The following is a 22,121-nucleotide window of genomic DNA, read 5'->3' on the forward strand; positions in this document are numbered from 1 at the left end:
GTAGGCTTTCTGTTATCATTGGTTCAGCCATTCCATTTCATTCAAATATTTATCAAATCCTGTACACAGCCAGATACGGACTTGGCACTGGTTAGCCCTTATGTGGAGGGTACAATTTTGTTGGCTTTATCTTAAAAATGAGTGAGAAAAATGACTAAAATCTAAAATTGTTATACTCTGAAAAATAGATGCAATATAAATCTTCTGAGAATATTTCTTACAATTTGTGCCAGTATTGCTTCAGGAAGGGAAGGAAAATTATGGATTTTCATTTACGTGAAGGGTAAATGAAACCATCGTGAAAGACAAAACTAATGTTTTTGACCCTTAGAATGAGTCTAAATATGATGGGCCAGACAGCTGACATGAGTGCAGTTTTGACCTCCCTCCCCTAATGCTGGCCCAGCTGACTTTTGAAGTACATGTGTATGAATTGAAAGGTCAGTTCAACTGACCAGTGACCGGTCATTGAATTTACCTTGCAACCAGGTCATGGAGAATGTCTCCCGTAATTTATTTTCTTGACGCTTTAACTATGATCAAAATTCTCAGGATGCTATGGCTAACACCTAGATCTTACTGTTCTTCTGTTGAATCTTAAACATGTCCAAGGTATTAATGGTGTTTTTATCTCAACATTTTCTGCAAAGTTTGTGAATATTTTTCATTAAATCAGCTTGCCAGAAAATAAAGCTTGAACTCTGTAGCTGTAACGTGGTATTAAATTTTTCATTTAAAATTAAAAGGGCTTACCCCAACCCTTTATTCTTTATAAGTACTCAGACATTTCTTTGGATTCCAAATAATAAATTCATAGTGCTGGATAACCAGCAAGATGACAGTCTCGGTGCTTATATGAAGTACTTAAATATACACAATTGCAACTCCAAAGCCTTATTACTTCATTTATCACAGGAATTGCCCAAGTTCTGCAGTATTTTGTAAGAAAAGCTACTCAACTTGTATGAATTCTCCCAGGAATGACCAAGAATATTATGCCAATTTAATCCAAAATATCGAAGGTAGGGTTCTAAATGACATTTAATAGTATGATTTATTTTCTATCTTAAATTTTATAGGGCACAAAACAAGATCCTATCCTCTCATATTGCTTTTTATTTTTAAAGAGTCTGAGTGATGATAAAAATCAAAGCTTAAGAACTGTCAGATGATTTATGATATTTCATTTATTTTTCAAAGGATGGAGATGTCACCAGTAAGCCTATTAGAATGGTAGGCTTAAAGTTCCTAGATTTTAAAATAGACCAGCTGCATAAACAAATGTATGAGCTTTGTAATTTAATTCTATGTGATTTTTTTTTTTTTTTTTAAATACTTCAAAGTACAAAAGGAGGCAGTTTTTCTTAGGTCACAAATAGGTGTTTATGTCATTATAATCTCAAACTTTTAAGTACATTTCGAGATCTATTTTTTTAAATATTAATACTTTCATTGTGTTTATTACAACCTCAAGACATTTCACTTTCTGTCCACCTAAATCTCCTTTCTTTTATGAGCTGACATCAACAAAGGTAGAATGTAGAGAAACTGGAGGAAGATTGCTTTTAAAAAATTGAAATTTTGTAGTCAGAGATGGGTAATTGAATAACTATTTTTGAGAATGTGGTAAAAGCACTTTAAAGTATTTTTTATTAAACTTTTTAATTTGAGATAATTGTAGATTCACTTGCAGTTACAAGAAATAATACGGCATCCTGTGTCATCTTCAGAGTTTCCCCCAATGGTAACATCTTGCAGAGCTATAGTACAGCATCACACCAGGATATTAGCATTGGTACAATCCACCGATCTTATTCGCACTTCCCCAGTTTTGCTTGTACTCACTTGTGTATATGTGTGTGTTTAGTTCTATGCAATTTTATCACACATGTTGCTTCTCTATCTGTAGTCAAGATATAGAACAGTTCCATCACAGGATCCCTCATGTTGTCTTTTATAATCTCATCCACCTCCTCCCCCACACCTGCCCCCATCCCCTAGTGGCAACCACTAGCCTGTTCTCTATAATTTTTTCATTTCAGTAATGTTACATAAATGAAATAGTGTGTAACCTTTAGGGATTGGGTTTTTCAGCATAATTCCCTTGAGATTCGTCCACGTTGCTGTATATGTGATAGTTCCTTCCTTTTTATTACTGAATAATATTCCATCAAGAACAATTTTGACTTTTCATTTTGACGAACACGTACATACGCGAATATATATATAGAGAGAGAGAGCCCTGGTGGTGTAGCGGTTAAGAGTTTGCTGCTAACCAAAAGATCAGCAGTTCAGATCCACCAGCTGATCCTTGGAAACCCTATGGGGCAGTTCTGCTCTGTCCTACAGGGTCGCTATGAGTCGGAATTGACTCAGTGGCAATGGATTTGGTTTGCAGGGTTGTATCCTTTCAGTAATTCAATCTGTATGCTGAGCAAATAATCCAAGAAGCTGGACTATATGAAGAAGAACATGACATCAGGATTGGAGGAAACTCATTAACAACCTGCATTATGCAGATGACACAGCCTTTCTTGCTGAAAGTGAAGAGCATTTGAAGCACTTATTGATGAAGATCAAAGACCACAGCCTTCAGTATGGATTGTATCTCAGCATAAAGAAAACAAAAATCTTCACAACTGGACCAGTAAGCAACATCATGAAAAATGGAGAAAAGACTGAAGTTGTCAAGGATTTCATTTTACTTGATCTACAATCAATACCCATAGAAACAGCAGTCAAGAAATCAATGTTTTGAGAAAGGAAACGAGAGTTTTCATTAAAAAATGGAATCTTCTGGCTCACTTTAAGAAAGAGAAAGGGGAGGAACTTGTAAAAAAAAAAAAAAAAAAAGCAAACAACGCATTGCATTGGGCAAATTTGCTGCAAAAAGCCTCTAAAGTGTTAAAAAGCAAAGATGTCACCTTGAAGACTAAGGTGCCCCTGACCCAAGCCATGGTGTTTTCAATCACCTCATGCATGCAAAAGCTGAATGATGAATAAGGAAGACTGAAGAATTGAAGCCTTGAATTGTGGTGTTGACAAAGAGTACTGAATATACCATGGACTGCCAAAAGAACGAACAAATCTGTCCTGGAAGAAGTACAGCCAGAATGCTCCTTAGAAGCAAGGATGGTGAGACTACATCTCACATACTTTGGATATGTTACCAGGAGGGACCAGTCCCTGAAGAGGGACATCCTGCTTGGTAAAGTAGAGGGTCAGTGAAGAAAAAGAAGACCTTGGATAAAATTGACTGACATAAGGGCTACAGTAATGGGCTCAAGCATAACAATTGTGAGGATGGTGCAGGACGAGGCAGTGTTTCATTCTCTTGTACATAGGGTCACTGTGGGTCAAACCAACTCAATGGCACCTAACAGCAACAACAAAATATATAAATATATATACAAATACATATATAGATAAATACATATACATACATATATATATCAGCCCTAGTGGTACAGTGGTTAAGCACTTGGCTGCTAGGAGGTTCAAACCCATCAGCTGTTCTGCTGGAGAAAGGTGTGGCAGTCTGTTCCTGTAAAAATTTGCAGCCTGGGAAACTATAGGATCGCTGTGAGTTGGCAGTGGGCTTTGTTTTATTTTTTATGTATATATATACATATACACACATGTATATACCCACTGCTCACTTATCAACATGGCTAGGTACCAAAGATCAGCTTTGTGTGAAAATGGAGGATGACCACATCAGATCACAAAATGGAAGATGACTATATCATTACATAACTGTCAAATTACATCATTACATAACTGCCAGATTACATCATTATGTAACTGCCAAACCACTGAGAATCATGGCCCAGCCATGTTGACCCATAACCTTAACCATCACAGCCAGCGCTACTCCACCTTGGGGTTCGTTATTGCTAGATGTACATCTTTAATGTGCAAAATAGTTGCACAGTAGATTTTTTACTTTTGTTATAGATGTGTGATGTCAGATAATGAGATAGTTGTTAAGTGAAGGGTAGCCGTATAGTGTTAAGAAATAATGTAAAAATATATCATTTTGGAAAGTTTTTACAACAATGTTGAAATTAACCTGTTAAAATATGATAAGTTTTTAATGTCCTTTTAGCCACTTAGATTGGATTTGCCTGTGCCTTCACATTCTAAGATGAATTGCTACTTCTATCCTGAAAATGTATTTCCAGCAAGGAAAGAAAAAAAGTTATTCTATTCTTTAACAATAACTCATTCTAATAAAAACTGGAAAGGTTGGGAAAGATACCAAGCTGATAAATGCATGACAAGTCCTTGTTCTGATTCCAGTGGATTTGCTATTTAGTTTTTTGTTTTTTTCTTTCATGCGACCTGTGATTACCCAAGTAACTCTCTTCATAGAGCCTGTCGTTACCAAAGCAACTTTCCTTGCCTCTATGCTTGTGTTTGTTTGTTTGTTTGTTTTCGACTAAATTATTAAGAAATGGCAGGGTTTTCTTTAAATTTTAGCCGATTGAAATACTTCTTCCCTGCCTTCTCTTCTAAATGTACTCTCCTTTGCTCTGCCCTGAGAGAGAGGTATGGAGTACCAATAATAAAAGTAGTTGACCTTATCCGAGAGGATAGGGAACACTTCCCAAAGGAAGGTACATTTACACAGAGATCTTAAAGATGAAAAGAAGTTAACTAGGAGAAGAAGAGAAGGAACGAGCTTTCTAAACAAAGGGAAGAGCACGTGCAAAGATGCTGCGGCGGGAAGGACCGAAGCAGGGCTGGGACTGGAATAAAGCCCATGCAGAAAGAGCTCTGAGAGCCAAAGGAGTGCATGGTATATAGTAAGACTGGAGAGGTAGGCAGAGGCTTGATCATGTGGGCTTCTTAGGCCACATTTATGGAGATTTGTTCTTATCCTAAGACCAATGGGAAGCCAATAAAAAAATTTAAGCAGGAGATTGACCTAATCAGATTTGCAATCTGCAAAGATCATTTTGTCTGCAATGTGGAATGTGCTTTGGGGTGAAGAGTAAAAAAACCAAAACCCACTGCCATTGAGTCAATTTTCGACTCATAGCGACCCTGGGTGAATTAGTTGGGAGGCCATTTTAGTAGTCTGCACGGGAGAGGGATGGAGCTCGGGGTAGGGTGATGGTTGGAGAGTTATAGAGAAGACAGATTTAATCAGTAAATGTAAACAGATATGTAGTATTAAAAATCAGAGAGGAAGGGGAGGAACTGTATTGAGGATAACTACTAGGTTTCTGACTAAAGCAATTAGATCGACTAGAAGATCACATTTGAGAAAAAATCATAACTTTCATTCTGGATGTAGAATTTCAGATGGCTTTGAAACATACAAAAAGAGATGCCCAGTAGTAATAATGATGATAAAAAAAAAACACCAGGGTTTCCAATAATGATCATAACTAATACTTATTAGCATTTGCTATGAAATGCATTTTTTACGGGGGTGGGGGTGGGGGGAGGCAGGAAGGACACAGAAACACGGAAAAGTTGAGAGACTTACCCAAGGTCAGAGATAGTAAGTGGTGAGACAGGATTCGAATCCAGGTGGTCCGCCTCTACAGCTCCTTACCAGTCTGTATACTGCTGTGGTAGACCATTAGATGTATGGGTCTAAAGCTCACAGCAGAGGTCTGGACTGGCCTCAAAAAGTTTGTTTCTATATGTATTGATGTGATAAAAGTATAGATGTGGATGAGATTTCCTAGGGAGAGAATGTAATGTAAGATGTGATGTTTGTATTGAGGAGCTCCAGCATTTAATGATCAAGAATGAGCAGAAAGGCAGAAGGACAAATCAGGGGCTCTGGTTCATAGAAGCTAATAGAAAGAGGATATTGAGAAGGAGAAAATGGGCAGCAGTTATTATGCTATTGAGATGTCAGGTAAGATCAGGACTGAACAGCATCTGTGGATGACTTTGGAAGAAGATGTTTTGGAGGAGTGATGGGACCACAGACCAAATGGTGAGTGCACGGGAGACGAGGAAGTGGAGTAGGAGCATTTAGGCTCTAGAGTGTTTCCAAGGAGCGGTTGGTGGATTTGAACTGCCGACCTTTTGGTTAGCAGCCAAGCTCTTAATCGCTATGCCACCAGGGCTCCAGAGACGTGTATTTGAGACAAAGAGAGATAGAGTTATGAACCATAGCTAGAGAGAGATGTGGGGCCAAGTGATTCCGTTTTTGTTGTTTTAATGGAAGAGACTTGGGCTTATTCAAAAGCCAGTGTAAAAGATCTGGTTTAAAAGAAGTTGAACATGCAAGCAACGGAAGGAGTCATATTTTCATGGTATTGGGAAACCAGGAGAGAACAGAATCCAAGGCATAAGCAGGTGGCCTGGCCTTGGGCAGGGAGAGGGACAGCCCCTCTTGTGTCAGGTCCTAAGTAGGAGGAACTGGAGCAATGTAGTTAGCTATGCATAAAATACTGGGAAGGTGAGTGACTTTCCATCTGATAGCTTCTGTTTTCTCTGGAAAACCAAAACCAAACCTGTTGCTATGAGTCGATTATGACTCATAGTGACCCTGTAGGACAGAGTAGAACTGCCCCATAGGGTTTCCAAGGCTGTAATCTTTACAGAAGCAGACTGCTGCATCTTTCTTTCGCAGAGCAGCTGGTGGGTTCCAACCACTGACCTTTTGGTTAGCACTAAAGCCCTTCAAGCACTGCACCCCCAGGTCTTTTTTTTTTTTTTCTAAAAAAAAAAAACAAAACAAAAACCACAGTGCCGTCGAGTCAATTCTGACTCATAGTGGCCCTATAGAACAGAGTAACTGAGTAGAACTGCCCCATAGAGTTTCTCTCTAGAAAGTGGAAGTGAAATGTTCTGGTGAAAGAGATGGAGAGGAACGTGGTAAAGGAGGTTTGAGGAGTTACGGGAGTGTTATTCATTGAGGGGAATCCTTGGTGACATCGTGGTTAAGTGCTACAGCTGCTTACCAAAAGGTCAGCAGTTTGACTCCACCAGGCGCTCCTTGGAAACTCTGTGGGGGCAGTTCTGCTCTGTCCTACAGGGTCGCTATGAGTCGGCATCAACTTGATGGCAACGGGTTTATTCATTGAGGAGGCTGGCTCTTGAGTCTCCAAAAACATTTGGGCTATGTGTTTCTTAGTTGGCCCCAAAACACCCTTTTCTGAGTACTTGCAGGGTTTGAGGAGATGAGGATGTAGGATACAGAGAAAAAAACCCAAATGCAGCTCCTCTATTGTATGTGCAGTTCTCCAGGGGATGAGGTCAGTAATTAAAGCACAAAGAGAGACAAGGAAGGCATAAGGTTTTGTACTATGGAAAATTTTTAACAGGATTCTACACATTTTTTTAAAAGCAGGCATATATGGTGATTCAAATTCTTTCATTGAAAGAATCTTCTGGTACTTCACATGTTATCTTAAATTTTACTTGCTTACTAAGCAGGTTGCTGAGTGTGTGCCCTGCAGGTGTTCACTAAATGTTCTTGGAAGGAATGGTGAGAAAATTGCTAGATTTTGCGACCCTGCTTGTACTGTGGGATGCATTTTATTTGGTAAGGGGGATTTTTACTCACCTTCCACAAGTAGATAGATGTTCTCATTTGAAATGACATTATCCCTCCTTCTTTATAACCTGCTAAGAGAGTTACTTCCACTTACCCATTTAAATTTTTATTTATTTAATGTAGTTGGGAAGTGTGAATCATGATTGATGTATTACCTTTATTTTCTTTCTTTTTTAATTTTTAAATTATAAAAACTTCTATTTGAACAACATTGGTGTAAGATTTTGATACTTTTTGTAGTGATTCTCTTTGATGATTTCTACTTCAAAATTTATGAAATGCTAGTCTTGATTTTTGATAGTAAAGATACATTGAATACAGTAGTTTCAATTTTAACCATATTAATTTAGAATTGATTTAGGACGAACAGAATGCTTACGCAAAAATCCTAAAAAACATACTGGAACGAATACATTTTATCTTCATTTTTTTTGTCAAGAATAGGTAAAAGATAATGTTTTTCTGTAGACGTATTTTTGCCAATACACAGATAAAGATCTCTATTTAAACGAATGACTGTCAAAAGGAAGTGGAATATAATTATAATTAACTGGTAAAGTTCTTTTCTGCTCCTTTGTAAGATTGTGCCTCCATCCTCTATACTGCCAAACCCCTGCTGAGACTCTTTCACAACCATGAGTCACTGAACAGATTTTTTTTTCCTGCTCTCATCAGATTTGGAACTGCCCACGGCTTGCTTCTATGATAGCTTTCTCTGTTTGCCCGCCTATGGTTGTAGGAGGCTGGTTTCTACCTAGGTTTGGCTGGGAGTGGAGGAAATGATGTCCTGTCATCACCAAATTCTTCTAGGCGTATCCCGGAAAACTGAGGTATCTGGGTATTGGCTGAAGCCTACTCTTGTCTCTTCCCAAGTGCCCATCAGCTCTTACCTTCATTAACCGTAATGTCCTTCCTCCTCCTCTCCAGAGACTCTTGCTGCCTGGCATCCATGACCACTTCAGGCATGGTCTTTCTTCTTTCCTGTGCTTTTAGCCTGAGTTGAATCTTCTTTCTCACTCTCACATGTGGTGACTCTACTCTGGATCCCCCAGGAAGGCTTTAAGTCTTTATTAAGTCTCCTAGGCATGGAGAGAATGTACCTTGCTTCTCAAGAAATGCTCATTTGAACCTAGGAGAGCCTCGGTCATTGAGAACTAATGTAAAAGAAGATCTAGGCAGGCAAACTTTGAAGAAGATTAAATGTGCTTGCCATGACCTTTATTTTGGTCATGGAGATAGTTTCAAAAACATACCTGCACCCCTGTTGTTTTCACTCCCCTCTACACATATCGTAGCTGTGTGGGTATATCACGATGTATTCATCAAAATCGGAAGAAGGCATGTGTTGTACCAGCTTGGCAAGTATTTTTAGATTCAGGCCCGTGCTTCTGAAATAGCTTTGCCATGTTTAACTTCTTACTTATTTAGATCATAGATGATGTCATTAATTTGGAATGGAAAGCACCCTGCTTTAACAATCTCTCTTATAAGTCTAAATGATTTACCATGCAGTATTAAGAAGTAAAATGCTGTCATTATTTTCCACCAGGGGTCATACAATAGAAGGGTAGCCTGTTCAGAATGAAGATGAAGAGGATTGAGTAAGAAGAGGTCTAGGAAAAAAAAAGTAAATTTTTATTTTGTGGTACTTATTATTCCAGTTATTATTTTTGGACTTTGAATTCTATTTTCTGGAAGTACGGCACAGAATCAGGAGCTCTGCATTTTATTCCGTTAGACTTCTGATGTCTTTTGAGAATCATGTAATTCTCCCGTTGCCCAAGTAATGATGGCAGAGCCGACTCAGCAGCACACAACATGGAGATTATGTGTGAATTCACTTATTTTTGATTACATAATACTCAGAACCACATGTTAAGCATTTCTGGGATTTCTAACTTGACATAATTCAATAGTTAGTGCATGTACATATACTATGAGAAATCTTAGTATTTTACTTACATCAGTGGTAAGCTTTTGAATTATGCAATAGAATAAGCAAATATCTTTATAGATCCCAAATACTGTTTTTTGTTTTTTCTTAAGGTAGATGTAGACTTAATGATAAACTAATAATATTGTTTTGCATTTTTCTCTTAAAAGTTTGAAAATCCAATTTTGTTTTTTAGGTATGTTGAAGAAAGTCAGCAAATTTTATCTTGTAGACATTCTGTGGGAAATAGCTGCAAACTTCATATAAGAATAATAAAAGGTATTTTATTAGAGATTTTTACATGTTGATGTTGTCATAATTCTTGGATGTGCCTTATGAGGCGTACTTAACAAAATGTACTACACTGTGTACTACTTCCTGTAGTATATTTTGTAAACGAAATGTCTTAATCCTAAAATTTATTTCTACTGTATCAAGTGACATACCGTATTTTTATGCAAATAACATACCTTCTACGTTTGTTTGCCAACGGCGCCCTCCCTGCCAGATATTTTCATAAGTCCCACTGTGCCAACTCTTGTTACATGTTGCTGTTGAAAAAAAAAAAAAACTGAGCATACTGCACTTACAAAAATACCTGGCCGCGAAAGGGCACAGTTGGCAAATAAATGTAGAAGGTGTGCATTATTTGCGTAAAAACACGATAATCTTTCTTTCAGAAAATACTTGGGCAAACAATTTCAGTATTAGCTATTTGAAATGACATTAATTATTTTCACTGTGCTTGTGTTAATTTTTTCATTTGCATGTCCTTTGCAATCACCTGAATGAGCACTGGTGGTACAGTGGTTGAGCGCTCAGCTGCTAACTGGAAGGTTGGCAGTTTGAACCCATCAGCCACTCTATGGAAGAAAGAAGTGGCAGTGTTCTTCCACAAGGATTACCATCTTGGAAACCCTATGGGACAGCTCTGCTCTGTCCTATAGGGTTGCTATGAGTTGGAATCAACTCGACAGCAATGGGTTTAGGTTTTTTTCTTTTTTTTTTTTTTGAATCATTTATTCACAACATGCCACAAGAAATAAAATTAACCAGGAAAGGTAGGACAGCTACCTTCCTTTCCTACTTTACTCTCTTAAGAGTTATTCAGAATAGGTGTGATTCGGAGCAAATCCAAAGTGAGGCTCTTAATGTGCATGCCTTTTACCTTTTACCATTAGAATGATATTAAACAGAATGGTGAACACCCTTTCTGGATACATCAGCATAGCTTGGGTTCCAATTCCAGATCCATCACTATAAAAAAAATTAGACCTAATAGACATTTATAGAACATTCCAATTCAGCAAGGGCAGAATACATGTTCTTCTCATGTGCATATGGAACATTCTCCAGGATAGACTATCTGTTAGACCACAAGACAAACTCTCAAAAGACTTAATAAGGATTGAGATCATTTGAAGTATGTTCTCCAACCACAGTGGAATGCAATTAGAAATCAGTCACAGAGGGAAGTTGGGGAAATTCATAAATATGTGGGAATTAAACAATGTACTCCTAAATAGCCGATGAATCAAAGAAGAAGTTACAAAGGAAGTTCGAAAATACCTTGTGTTATGGTTCAGATTGTGTGTCAACTTGGTTGGGCCATGATTCTCAACGGTTTGGCAGTCATATATATAACATTGTGATCACTTCTCTCTTGCAATTTGACATGTGATCACCCCCATGATGGAATCTGCTGTGAGTAGCCAGTCAGTTGAAAGGGAGTTTCCTTGCATATGTGGGCTACATCAAATATAAGCAGACATTCTGGCGAAGCTCAGGGGCTTTTTGCTCCAGCTGGGTCCTGCGTCTAGCTCCTGTTCATCTGACCTCCAGTTCTTGGGACTTGAGCTAGCAGCTTACCCACAGTCTGGCTTACTGATCGTGGGATTCATCAATCTTTGCAGCTACAAAAACTTACAGGATGCAGCTAAACAAAGCAGTGCTTGCAGGAAAATTTATAGCTGTAAATGGCCATATTCAAAAAGAAGATCTCAAATCAGTAATATAACACTCTACTGTAACATCCTAGAAAAAGAAGAGCAAACAAAACTTAAGCAAACTCGCAAGCAAATTTGAACTTCCTTCTGCTTAAGGAAGGAAAGATTAGAGCACAAATAAATGAAATCGAGAGCAGAAAACAGAAAATCAACAAAAGCAAAAGTTGGTTCTTTGAAGAGTTCAACGAAATTGACAAACCTTTAGCTAAACTGACCAAGAAAAAAAGAAGACTCAAGTTACTAAAATCACCAGTAAAAGAGGGGGCATCACTACTGGTCTTACTGAAATAAAAGGGATTATAAGGAATACTGGGGGCCTGGTGGTACAGTGGTTAAGGATCGGCTGCTAACTAAAAGGTCAGCAGTTCAAATCTACCAGCTGCTCCTGAATCCACCAGCCGCTCCTTGGAAACCCTATAGTGCAGTTCTGTTCTGTCCCATAGAGTCACTATGAGTCAGAATCTATTAAACAGCAATGGGTTTTTGGAATGGGTATAAGGAATACTATGAGCAACTGTATACCAAAAAATTAGATAACTTAGGTGAAATTGCTCAAGCATAGCAATGATTGTGAGGATGGCACAGGACTAGCCAGTGTTTTGTTCAGTTGTATGTAGGGTTGCGGTGATTTTAAACCAACTTGACAACACCTAAAAACAACAACAGATGAAATTGTCAAATTCTTGAAAGAAATAATTAACCAAAGCTGACTCAAGAAGAAATAGAAAATCTGAACCTATAACAAATAAAGAGATTAAATTAGTAATCAATAAACTTCCCACAAAGAAAAGCCCAGGCCCGCTTCCCTGGATAATTTCAGTATACATTTAAAGAAGAACTAACATTAATCTTAACAAACTCTTTCCAAAAATGAAGAGAAGGGAATACTTCCCAACTTATTTTATAAGTCCATATTACCCTGATACCAAAACCAAAGATAGTGCAAAAAAAAAAAAACAGACCAACATCCTTTATGAATATAGCTGCAAAAATCCTCTACAGAGTACCAGCAAACCAAATCTAGCAACATGTAAAAATAATTATAAGCCATAACCAAGTGGGATATATCTCAAGAATACAAGGTTGATTCAGCATATTAAAGAATGAAGAAGAAAAACTGCTGATTACATCAATAGATGGAGAAAAAGCATTTGGCAAAATCCAGCAACCTTTTATGATAAAAAATACTCAACAAAGTAGGAGGTGAAAAGAACCTCCTCAACCTGATAAAGGGTATTTAGGAAAACATCAAAGCTAACATCATACTTAATGGTGGAAGACTGAAATTCTTCCTGCTAAGATCAAGAAGATGACAAAGATGTGTCCTCTGACCACTTCTATTCAACATAATATTAGAAGTTCTAGCCAGGGTAACTAGGCAAAAATAAATAAATAAAAGGTATCTGGATTGGAAAGAAAGAAGTGAAACTTTGTGCATTTGCAGATGACATGCTGTTGTGTGTAGAAAATTCTAAGGAATCCACTAAAAAAACTATTAAAATAAACAAGTTCAGCAGGGGTCCAGGAAGAATAAAATACTTAGAAATGATTTCATTTGTACTTTACTTGCACATCTTTTGTAGAAGTACCAGGTTTGTACACCAGAAACTAAAAAATCATTGCCGATAGAAATTAAAGAAAACATCAATAAATGGAAAGATATCCCATGTTCTTAGATAGGAAGACTTATCACTGTAAAGATGACTGTATTCCCCAAATTGATCTACAGATTAAACGCAATCTCTATGAAAATCCTAGCTGTGTTTTTTGCGGAAATTGACATTCAGTCCCAAAATTCATATGAAAATACAGGGAACCCCTAATACTCAAAACAATCTTGAAAAGAAAAACAAAGTTGGAGGACTCACACTTCCCAACTTTAACACTTAATACAAAGCTACAGTAATCAAGATAGTGTGGTTCTGGCATTAGAATAGACTTATAGATCAATGGAGTAAAATTGGGAGTCCAAAAATAAGCCCTTAGATTTATGATCAACTGATTTTTCAACAAAGGTGCCAAAAGGATTCAGTGGGGGAAAGAATAGCCTTTTCAGTGAATTGATGCTGGATCAACCTGATACCCATGTGCAAAAGAGTGAAATTGGACCCTGACTCACACCATATACAAGCATTAACTCAAAATGGATCAACGACCTAAATGTAGGAGCTAAAACTATATACACCTCTTAGAGGGAAACATAGGCCTGAATCCTTATGGCCTTGGAGTAGGCAATAACTTCTTAGATATAACAACTAAAAGCACAAGGAACAACAACAACAATGCCTTAGGCTAGATTCTGTAGAGAAGCAAAACCAGTGAAGCATGTGTATATATAAAGAGAGAGACAGATCTGTATCAAAGAAATGGCTCACGCAGTTGTAGATGTTGGAAAATCCCAAGTCCATGGGTCAGGCATCAGGCTGGAGGCCTCTCCTGACTCATGTAAATGTAGGGGTTGACAAACCCAAGATCAGCAGGTCAGATGGCACACTACTGGCTCAAGTCTCAAGAATCAGAGGTCAGGTAATGATGAACTAAATGCAGGATCCAGAGCAGAGCAAAAGCCATCGAGCTTTGCCAGAAAGTCCATATATATTGGATGTAGGCCACACCACCAAGAAAACCACCTTTAAACTGACTGGCTGCTTATAGCAGATCTCATCATGGAGGTGATTACATTATATCAGATCTCATCATTAAGGTGATTACATCATTACATAACTGCTAAACTGCAACATAATTGCCAAGCCACTGAGAATCATGGCCCAGCCAAGTGGACACAACCTTAACCATCACAGTCTACCCCTTGTCAACTTAGCACCTGTACAGATCTCCTTAAACCATATATAATCTCTAAATAAAGACAATTATGAAGTCATGCGTGCGCCTAACATGATACAGCTAACTTGGGTACAACTGAAAACACACTAGCCCTGTTTACATCTTATATTTGATAAATGAAGAAAACAAAAATATTTTATGCCTATGTACAAGAAAGGAATATTCATAACAATTACAGTCCTTGTTTCTGAGACTGGTCATATGGTTATAGCTGGTATTTAGAACTTCTTCTTCCACCACTCATTCCATATTCCCTTTGCCCTCAGCAAGTTCTTTGCCTGGTGGGGCGACCCAAACCTCTCTTCCTCAAGGGTTTGGGCCATTAGTAGTCATGTCAAAATTGGTTGTTGTAGTTTTCCATTGACTTTAGTCACAGGGCATGGTAGTACTCAGATGCCCTAAGGGATATCCTGCATATTAGACATACCCTTCTTTACCTCCATCACCCGTTGCCATCGAGTCGATTTCAACTCATAGCAACCCTGTAGGACAAAATAGAACTGCCCTATAGGGTTTCCAAGTAGCGGCTGGTGGACTCAAACTGCCGAGCTTTTGGTTAGCAGCCACAGCTCTTAACCACTGTGCCACCAGGGCTCCTTATCTCCATTATGTAATATCAATCCAGTTTCCTCTAGGTAGTCAGGATCAGTCACACCAGTCAATAAGGTAACTCCCTTCTTTGCCTGTTGATCCAGAGGTATAAGAAGCCCCGATGGCGTTCTTAAATTCCAGTTCAGTGGAATCAGTGATGTCTCCAGGTGGGAACACACCCAAATTAGGAATATGTTGCCTCCAATATCAAAAGACGCCCACTAGGCATTGTGTCTCCTTTTTAACTGTGGGAGGGGCCAGGTGCAATAACTTATCCTTCACTTTAGAAGGAATATCTTGACATACTCTACACCTTTGGACCCCTAGAAATTTCACTGAGGTGGAAGGTACCTGAATTTTTGTCAGATTAATTTCCCACCCCTGGTTGCACAGTGGTTAAGAGCTACAGCTGCAAACCAAAAGGATGGCAGTTCAAATCCACCAGTTGCTCCTTGGAAACCCTGTGGGGTGGTTATACTCTGTCTTATAGGATCTCTATGAGTCAGAATTGACTCTACAGCAACAGGTTAGTGTGCAAATATTTATCAGTAAGTCCAGAGTCATTGACATTTCTTCCTTACTAGGCCCAATCAGCATAATGTCATCAATGTAATGGACATATGTGACATCTTATGGAAGGGAAAACTGATCAAGGTCCCTGCAGACTAAATTATGACATAGGGCTGGAGAGTTGATATACCTCTGAGGTAGGACACTGAAGGCATCTTGCTAGCCTTGCCAGCTGAAGGCAAACTGTTTCTGGTGGTCCTTCAAAATAGGTATGGAGAAAAAGGCATTAGCTATATCAGTAGTTGCATACCAGGTACCAGGAGGTGTATTAATTTCCTGAAGCAATGAAACCACATCTGGAACAGCAGCTGCAGTTGGAGTCACCACCTGGTTAAGTTTTCGATAATCCACTGTCATTCTCCGAGATCCATCAGTTTTTCTGCACAGGCCAGATGGGCGAGTTGAATAGGAGTGGGGTGAGAACCACCACTCCTGCATCCGTCAAGTCTTTGATGGTGGCAGTAATCTCTGTAATCCCTCCAGGAATGTGGTATTGCTTTTGGTTTACTATTTTCCTAGGTAGGGGCAGTTGTAATGGCTTTCACTTGGCTTTTCCTACTTGATAGCCCTTACTCCACTTATCAGGGATCCAGTGTGGGGGTTCTGCCAGTTACTGAGTATATCTCTTCTGATTATGCATTCTAGAACTGGGGAAATTACTACAGGGTAGGTTTGGGATCCACTGGACCCACTGTGAGACAAACCTGAGCTAAGACTCCATTAATTACCTGACTTCCATATGCTCCCACTCTGACTGGTAGGCTACAATGACATTTTGGGTCTCCTGGAATTAGTGTCAGTTCAGAGCCAGTGACTAGTAATCTCTGAAAAGTGTGATTATTTCCTTTTCCCCAATGAATAGTCACCCTTAAAAGGCCATAGATCCCTTTGGGGAAGGCTGGGAGAAAGATTAACCGTATAAATTTTAACACTGTAGTGGGGTCCTTCCTCAAGGGGACCTGGTTTTACCCTCATTCAAGGGGTTTTGAGTCACTAAACTTGCCCAAGTCTGGAAATTGATGGAGCAACCATGATACTCTGTTCTGGCAATTTGAGTTAGACTGCCATTTACTGGACCTAGACTTCTTCCTTTTATACAGATCAAGTAAATATTTAGTAGATTTCCCATCTATTTCACTTCTGGGGACTAAGTAGCCAATCCCATAAGTCCATACAACTCAGACTATTCAGATTACTCTGCCATACAACTCAGGCTGTTTGACTCTCCTGTCCATTATGGTAAGCACGCTGACCTTGTTGCTGTCAATTGAGTGCTGCCACATGGCCCCTACTACCACGGGTTCACCAGCCCCATTGTATTTGGAATTGAGTTGGCATTGTAATTCAGCCACTCTTACAATAAGACTTTGGGTTCGGTTTTTGGCAATATCAGCTCTGTTAGCTACAGTCAGTAAGGCTTTCTTTCAGAGCACAAGTGGCAACTTTGAGGTCTTTTATGTGACGCTTGAGCTTTGACTCTGAAGGCCTGAGCTCATGTCTTTCTTTCATCACTTAGTCTGTAAGACTAACCAACCAGTTTCCTGACAAAATTGTAGAAAAGTATCAAACATGTGATCACCCAGAGCCTCTCCTCTCACCAATACTTGATCTGTTGGTGGTGATATTTTGCATATTTCTACTGCCACCTCATGCCATGGGTTATCAAAAAAAAATGCACCCTCTTTACTATTGGAAACAGAGTCATCAACATCTTTAAGACTAATCAGAGGTGAGAACCAATTTAGAAAACTCATCCTTACCATTTTGTTTCTGTAGAACCACTCTCAGTACCAGATGTCTTAGGCCGAGTCTCTAGAGAACCAAAATCAGTGAAGCATATCTGTGTATATATATAGAGAGAGAGAGAGAAAGGTCAAGGAAATAGCTCATGCAGTTGTAGAGGCTGGAAAGTCCCAAGTCTGTGGGTCAGGCATCAGGCTGGAAGCTTCCCCTGACACATAGCTGCAGGGGCTGATAAACCCAAGAACAACAGGTAAGATGGCAGGCTGCTGGCTCAGATCCCAAGAACCAGAGGTCAGATGATGACAAGCCAAATGCGGGATCAAGAGTAGAGCAAAAGCTTTACTAGAAAGTCCGTATATATTAGATGTGTGCCATACCCCCAAAGAAACTCCTTTTCAACTGATTGGCTGGTCATAGCAGATCTCATCATAGAGTTGATTACGTTACATCAGATCTCATCGTGGAAGTGATTACATCATTACATAACTGTCACACTACATCATAACTGCCAAACCATTGAGAATCATGGCCCAGCCAAGTTGACACATAACCTTAAATATGACAAACAGCAAAAAACAAAAAATTGGGAATTTGGATTTCATCAAAATTAAAAACTTGTGCTTCAAAAGGCACCATCAGAAAGGGAGAAAATGTTCATAAATCTCATATATATCTGGTAAAGAACTTACATCCAGAATGTATAGCAAACTCTTACAACTCAACAATAAAAAAAAAAAAACAGAAAACAGTTACAAATATGGTAGATATTAATAAACCATGTCAATAATTACTTTAAATGTAAATGGTCTAAATATACCAATTAAAGGACAGAGACTATCAGAGTAGATTAAAAAAATAAGATCCAGCTATATGTTTTCTACAAGAAACTCACTTTAAATATTTTTTTTAATTATTTTTAACTGAACAAGGAATGTGAATAGAGATTTCTTGAAAGAAGATATAGAAATTGCTAATGAGCATGGGAAAAAATATTCAACATCATTAGTCATTGGAGAAATGCATATCAAAACCACAATGAGATACCACTTTACACTCACTAGGATAGGTATAATAAAAAGTGTTAATGATAAGATGTAGAAATTGGAACCCTCATACATTATTGGCTAGGATGCAAAGTGTACCTCTACTTTGGAAAATAGATCTGGCGGTTCTTCAAAAAATTAAACATAAGCTTACCATGTGACCCAGCAATTCCACTCCTAGATATATACACAAGAAAAATGAAAACATGTTCACACAAAAACCTGTACACAAATGTTCATAACAGCAGTGTTAAAAATAGCCCAAAAGTTGCCTACTTTAAAAAACACCCAATGTCTATCAATTGATCAATGAATAAATACAATATGGCATAGCCATACAATGGCATACTATTTGACAATAAAAAGGAGTAAAATATTGATATATGCCACAACATGTATGAACCTTGAAAATATCATGCTAAATAAAAAAAAAAATTTTTTTTTTTTATTAAATGAAAGAAGCCAAACACAAAGACCATATATTGTATGATTCCATTTATATGAAATGTCCAGAATAGGCAAATATATCAAGATAGAAAGTAGATTAGTGGTTGCCAGGGGCTAGGGAGAAGAGGGCCATAAAGAACAACAGCTAATGGGTATAGGGTTTCTTATGGGGGTGGTGGAATGTTCAGGAATTAAATAAATAGCGGTATTGGTTGTACAAATTTGTGAATATACTAAAAACCATTGATTGTATACTCTAAAAGGATGAATTGTATGGTATGTGAATTATATCACAATTACAATATAAATAAATATTAGCTGAGCCCTTCGTAGGTGTTCCGTGACTGTGCCCAATTATTAGAGTACCATGTCAACAAAAAGGGGTGTGAACTCTCAGCGTGTAGAGCTTCTAGTCTTTTAGGGGCAATAGGCATTATCTAAGTAAAATTATAATTGTCATAAGAGCTATGAGGGAAAGATACAGGATGCAATGACACTATTAACAGGGGTATCTGGCCCAGACTAGATCAGGGCCCATTCTCCTAAGGAGGTGATACACCACTGCCTAGTTGCCTTCAGATCTGAAGGATGAATCCAAGTTAACAAGACGAGAATAAAGAAGAAAAAAAGCATTACAGGCAGGGGGTTCAGCATGTATAAAGACTGCCTAGAAAGCCACAATATGCTCAGGAACCTGTGGAAAGGTTAGCATGTCTGGGACACAGAAAGTGAGGGATGAAACTAAGAAGCTGGATAAAGCCAGACTATGCAAAACCCCGTAGATGTGCTATGGCTTCAGAGGGTTTTCAGTCTTGGATGGCATGATCTAATTTGTGTTTTGAAAATGTAACAGTAGCTGGGACAGCAGTAGAAGCAGGGAAGACCAATTAAATAATTGTCAGTGGTCCAGGGAGGGGATGATAGCAGCTCGTTGGCAGTGGAGATGAGGAGAAGTGGACATATCTGAGAGCTTTTTAGAAGATAAAATTGGCATGATTTGGTGAAAGCTTCAATATGGGAAGAAGGGAACTGTCAGGTTTTACTTCTGGGTGTTGGACTTTTGAAAGTAGATAAATTAGAGGGTTCTAAGCCAGAGATATTCCTCGAATATAGGCTTTGTTATGAACAACTTCAAATAACATGAGTGGATTTTTTTTTTTTTTGTACCCAGAAGTAGCTCTTTCTTATCAAGGCAATTGCATATAATACAGAATCATGTGATTTATTGATAGCAAATGTTTTGGGAAAGCATAAATTTGAGAAAACTATAGACAAATTATTTGATGTTTACCAGATGAATTGGGCAAATTTGCTGCAAAAAAAAAAAAATCTTTAAAGTGTAAAAAAGCAAAGATAACACTTTGAGGACTAGGTGTGCCTGACCCAAGCCATGGTTATTTTCAGTCGCCTTATATGCAGGCAAAACTGGACAATGAATAAGGAAGACCGAAGAAGAATTGATGCCTTTGAATTATGGTGTTGGTGAAGAATATTGACTATACCACGTACTGCCAGAAGAACAAACATCTCTTGGAAGAAATACAGCCAGAATGCTCCTTAGAAGCAGGGATGGTACGACTTTGTCTTACGTACTTTGGACATGTTATCAGGAGGGACCAGTCCCTGGAGAAGGACATCATGCTTGGTAAAGTGGAGGGTCAGTGAAAAAGAGGAGGACGCTCAACGAGATGGACTGACACAGTGGCTGCAATAATGGGCTCAAATATAACAACAATTGTGAGGGGGATGGTGCAGAACTGAGCAGTGTTTTGTTCTGTTGTACGTAGGGTCGCTGTGTTTTGGAACTGACTCGGTAGCCCCTAACAGGTGAATTTAGCTCACTTTTATCTTGGTCTGCCTCTTCAGTCTCTGTTGTAGTGTACTTGGTCTTGCGGATGATCCCCAGTGCAGTGGAGATCATCTCTGTCATTGCAGTTTCTGCATTTTGAAGTAAATATTGAAAATAGACTCTGAAATAGTTTTCTGGCAAGTGACTGCCTTCCAGTGAGAAACAATTGGAATGAATTCAGTTGTAGCAATTCTTACGTCCTTGGCCAACCAAAGTCTTAAAATGTTGCCAAGTTCTTCAGTGATGTTTTTATTCTGCTGCTATGTAGAAGAAATAGTGTTCTACTCTAACTTCTAAAAGCCATTTTGGCAATTCAAGAGTAGACTAAAATAAATTTTAATCCATACCCTAAAAAAGTTCAGATGACCCTTGAAGTCTTAGTTGTTGGGCATGGCCTTAGATTTGTTCCAGCACATAGAACCAACTGAGAGGTAAAGACCCATGGAAGAAAGCAATATGCAAATAGTTGTGGTTTAAGTAACATTATCCTGCAACTGTCCTGGGAAAGGCGTCTCCCTGGTTATCACTGTTGTTGCTGATGTGTCGGTGATGGACAAATATAAATCTACAAATCCCATTTGTGTACAGCAAAGCTTGAGGCAAATTTAAATTAGATGACTCAAAAGAGTCATTTAGAAAAAATCAGTGACCTGCCTTTTGCAACCCTCCCCCAGGGCATTTTCCTTTGAGCCAGCTCACAGGAGCGAGTCAGGGATTGTTGTTCCGATTTCCCAGTGAGAACACTGAAGCTCACGCTCATTTGAATGAAGCTTCCATTTTCATACTGTTAATATAGGTTCAGTCTAAAGATTAGCTCTTTATTGATGAGCATTGACTATAGTACATTGTTTTCCATATGTGCTTATTCTATTGGGCATTTTAATTTCTGGAAGAGAGTTGTCATTTGAAATGGAATCTTTTTTAAAAAAAAAAGAGTGGGAAAAATGTTAAGGTGAGAGGCAGTTGTGGTTAAGTACAGAACCCATCACCTGTCTTCAAATCCCAGCACCGCCAATTACTAGTTCTGTGAGCTTAGATGACTTACTTAACTTCTCTGTGCTTCAGTTTCCGTATATGTAGAGTGGGGTTTGTAAAATACCCATCCCAAGGCCGCTGTGAGAATTAAATAAATTGACACACATTTAAGATGCTTAGAATACTTTTTGGAACCTAGTAAGCTCAAATAAATGTTAGTAACTGCTGCTGTTGAACCAACAAAGCAGCTCTCTAACTCCCACCTGAAAATTAAGAGGTTAATTCCATTGTTGGTGGTGGCAGTGGTTTTGTTTGTTGTTTTTTGTGTGTGTGTAATTTCTGGAGTTGCTCTTATACTCCAACAGCAGAATCCAGCAGTGGCAACAGAGACCGTATGTCCCAGAAAACTGAAAATATTTACTATCTGGCCTTTTACAGGAAAAGTTTTCCAATGCCTGGTTTGGGGATTACTGGTTATGTTGATTGACAAATGAATGAACTGCCTTTTATACTATTCTACTTGGACAGAAGATGTAATCTTGCATAAGAAAGCATATGACTTTAATTAGTTATCCATGTGGCCAGAAAACTT

At 38.5% G+C, this 22,121-nt stretch overlaps 1 protein-coding gene across 13 annotated transcripts in view; it reads left to right on the top strand.

Moving 5' to 3' along the window:
- ZNF438 (zinc finger protein 438) overlaps positions 1-22,121 on the top strand; it is a 215,092-nt gene that overhangs the window by 134,379 nt on the left and 58,592 nt on the right. For 4 of the 13 annotated variants that reach the window (XM_049881707.1, XM_049881711.1, XM_049881709.1 and 1 more), the window contains 2 exons: positions 9,078-9,155; positions 9,658-9,740. The exons of 6 other annotated variants lie outside the window; for them this stretch is intronic. The gene's annotated coding sequence lies outside the window, so the exon portion shown is untranslated. 3 more of the 13 variants (XM_049881712.1, XM_049881710.1, XM_049881713.1) reach the window with 3 other exon arrangements.

Source organism: Elephas maximus, chromosome 4, assembly GCF_024166365.1.
Source record: "Elephas maximus indicus isolate mEleMax1 chromosome 4, mEleMax1 primary haplotype, whole genome shotgun sequence".
In the NCBI taxonomy this organism is placed as follows: Eukaryota; Metazoa; Chordata; class Mammalia; order Proboscidea; family Elephantidae; genus Elephas; species Elephas maximus.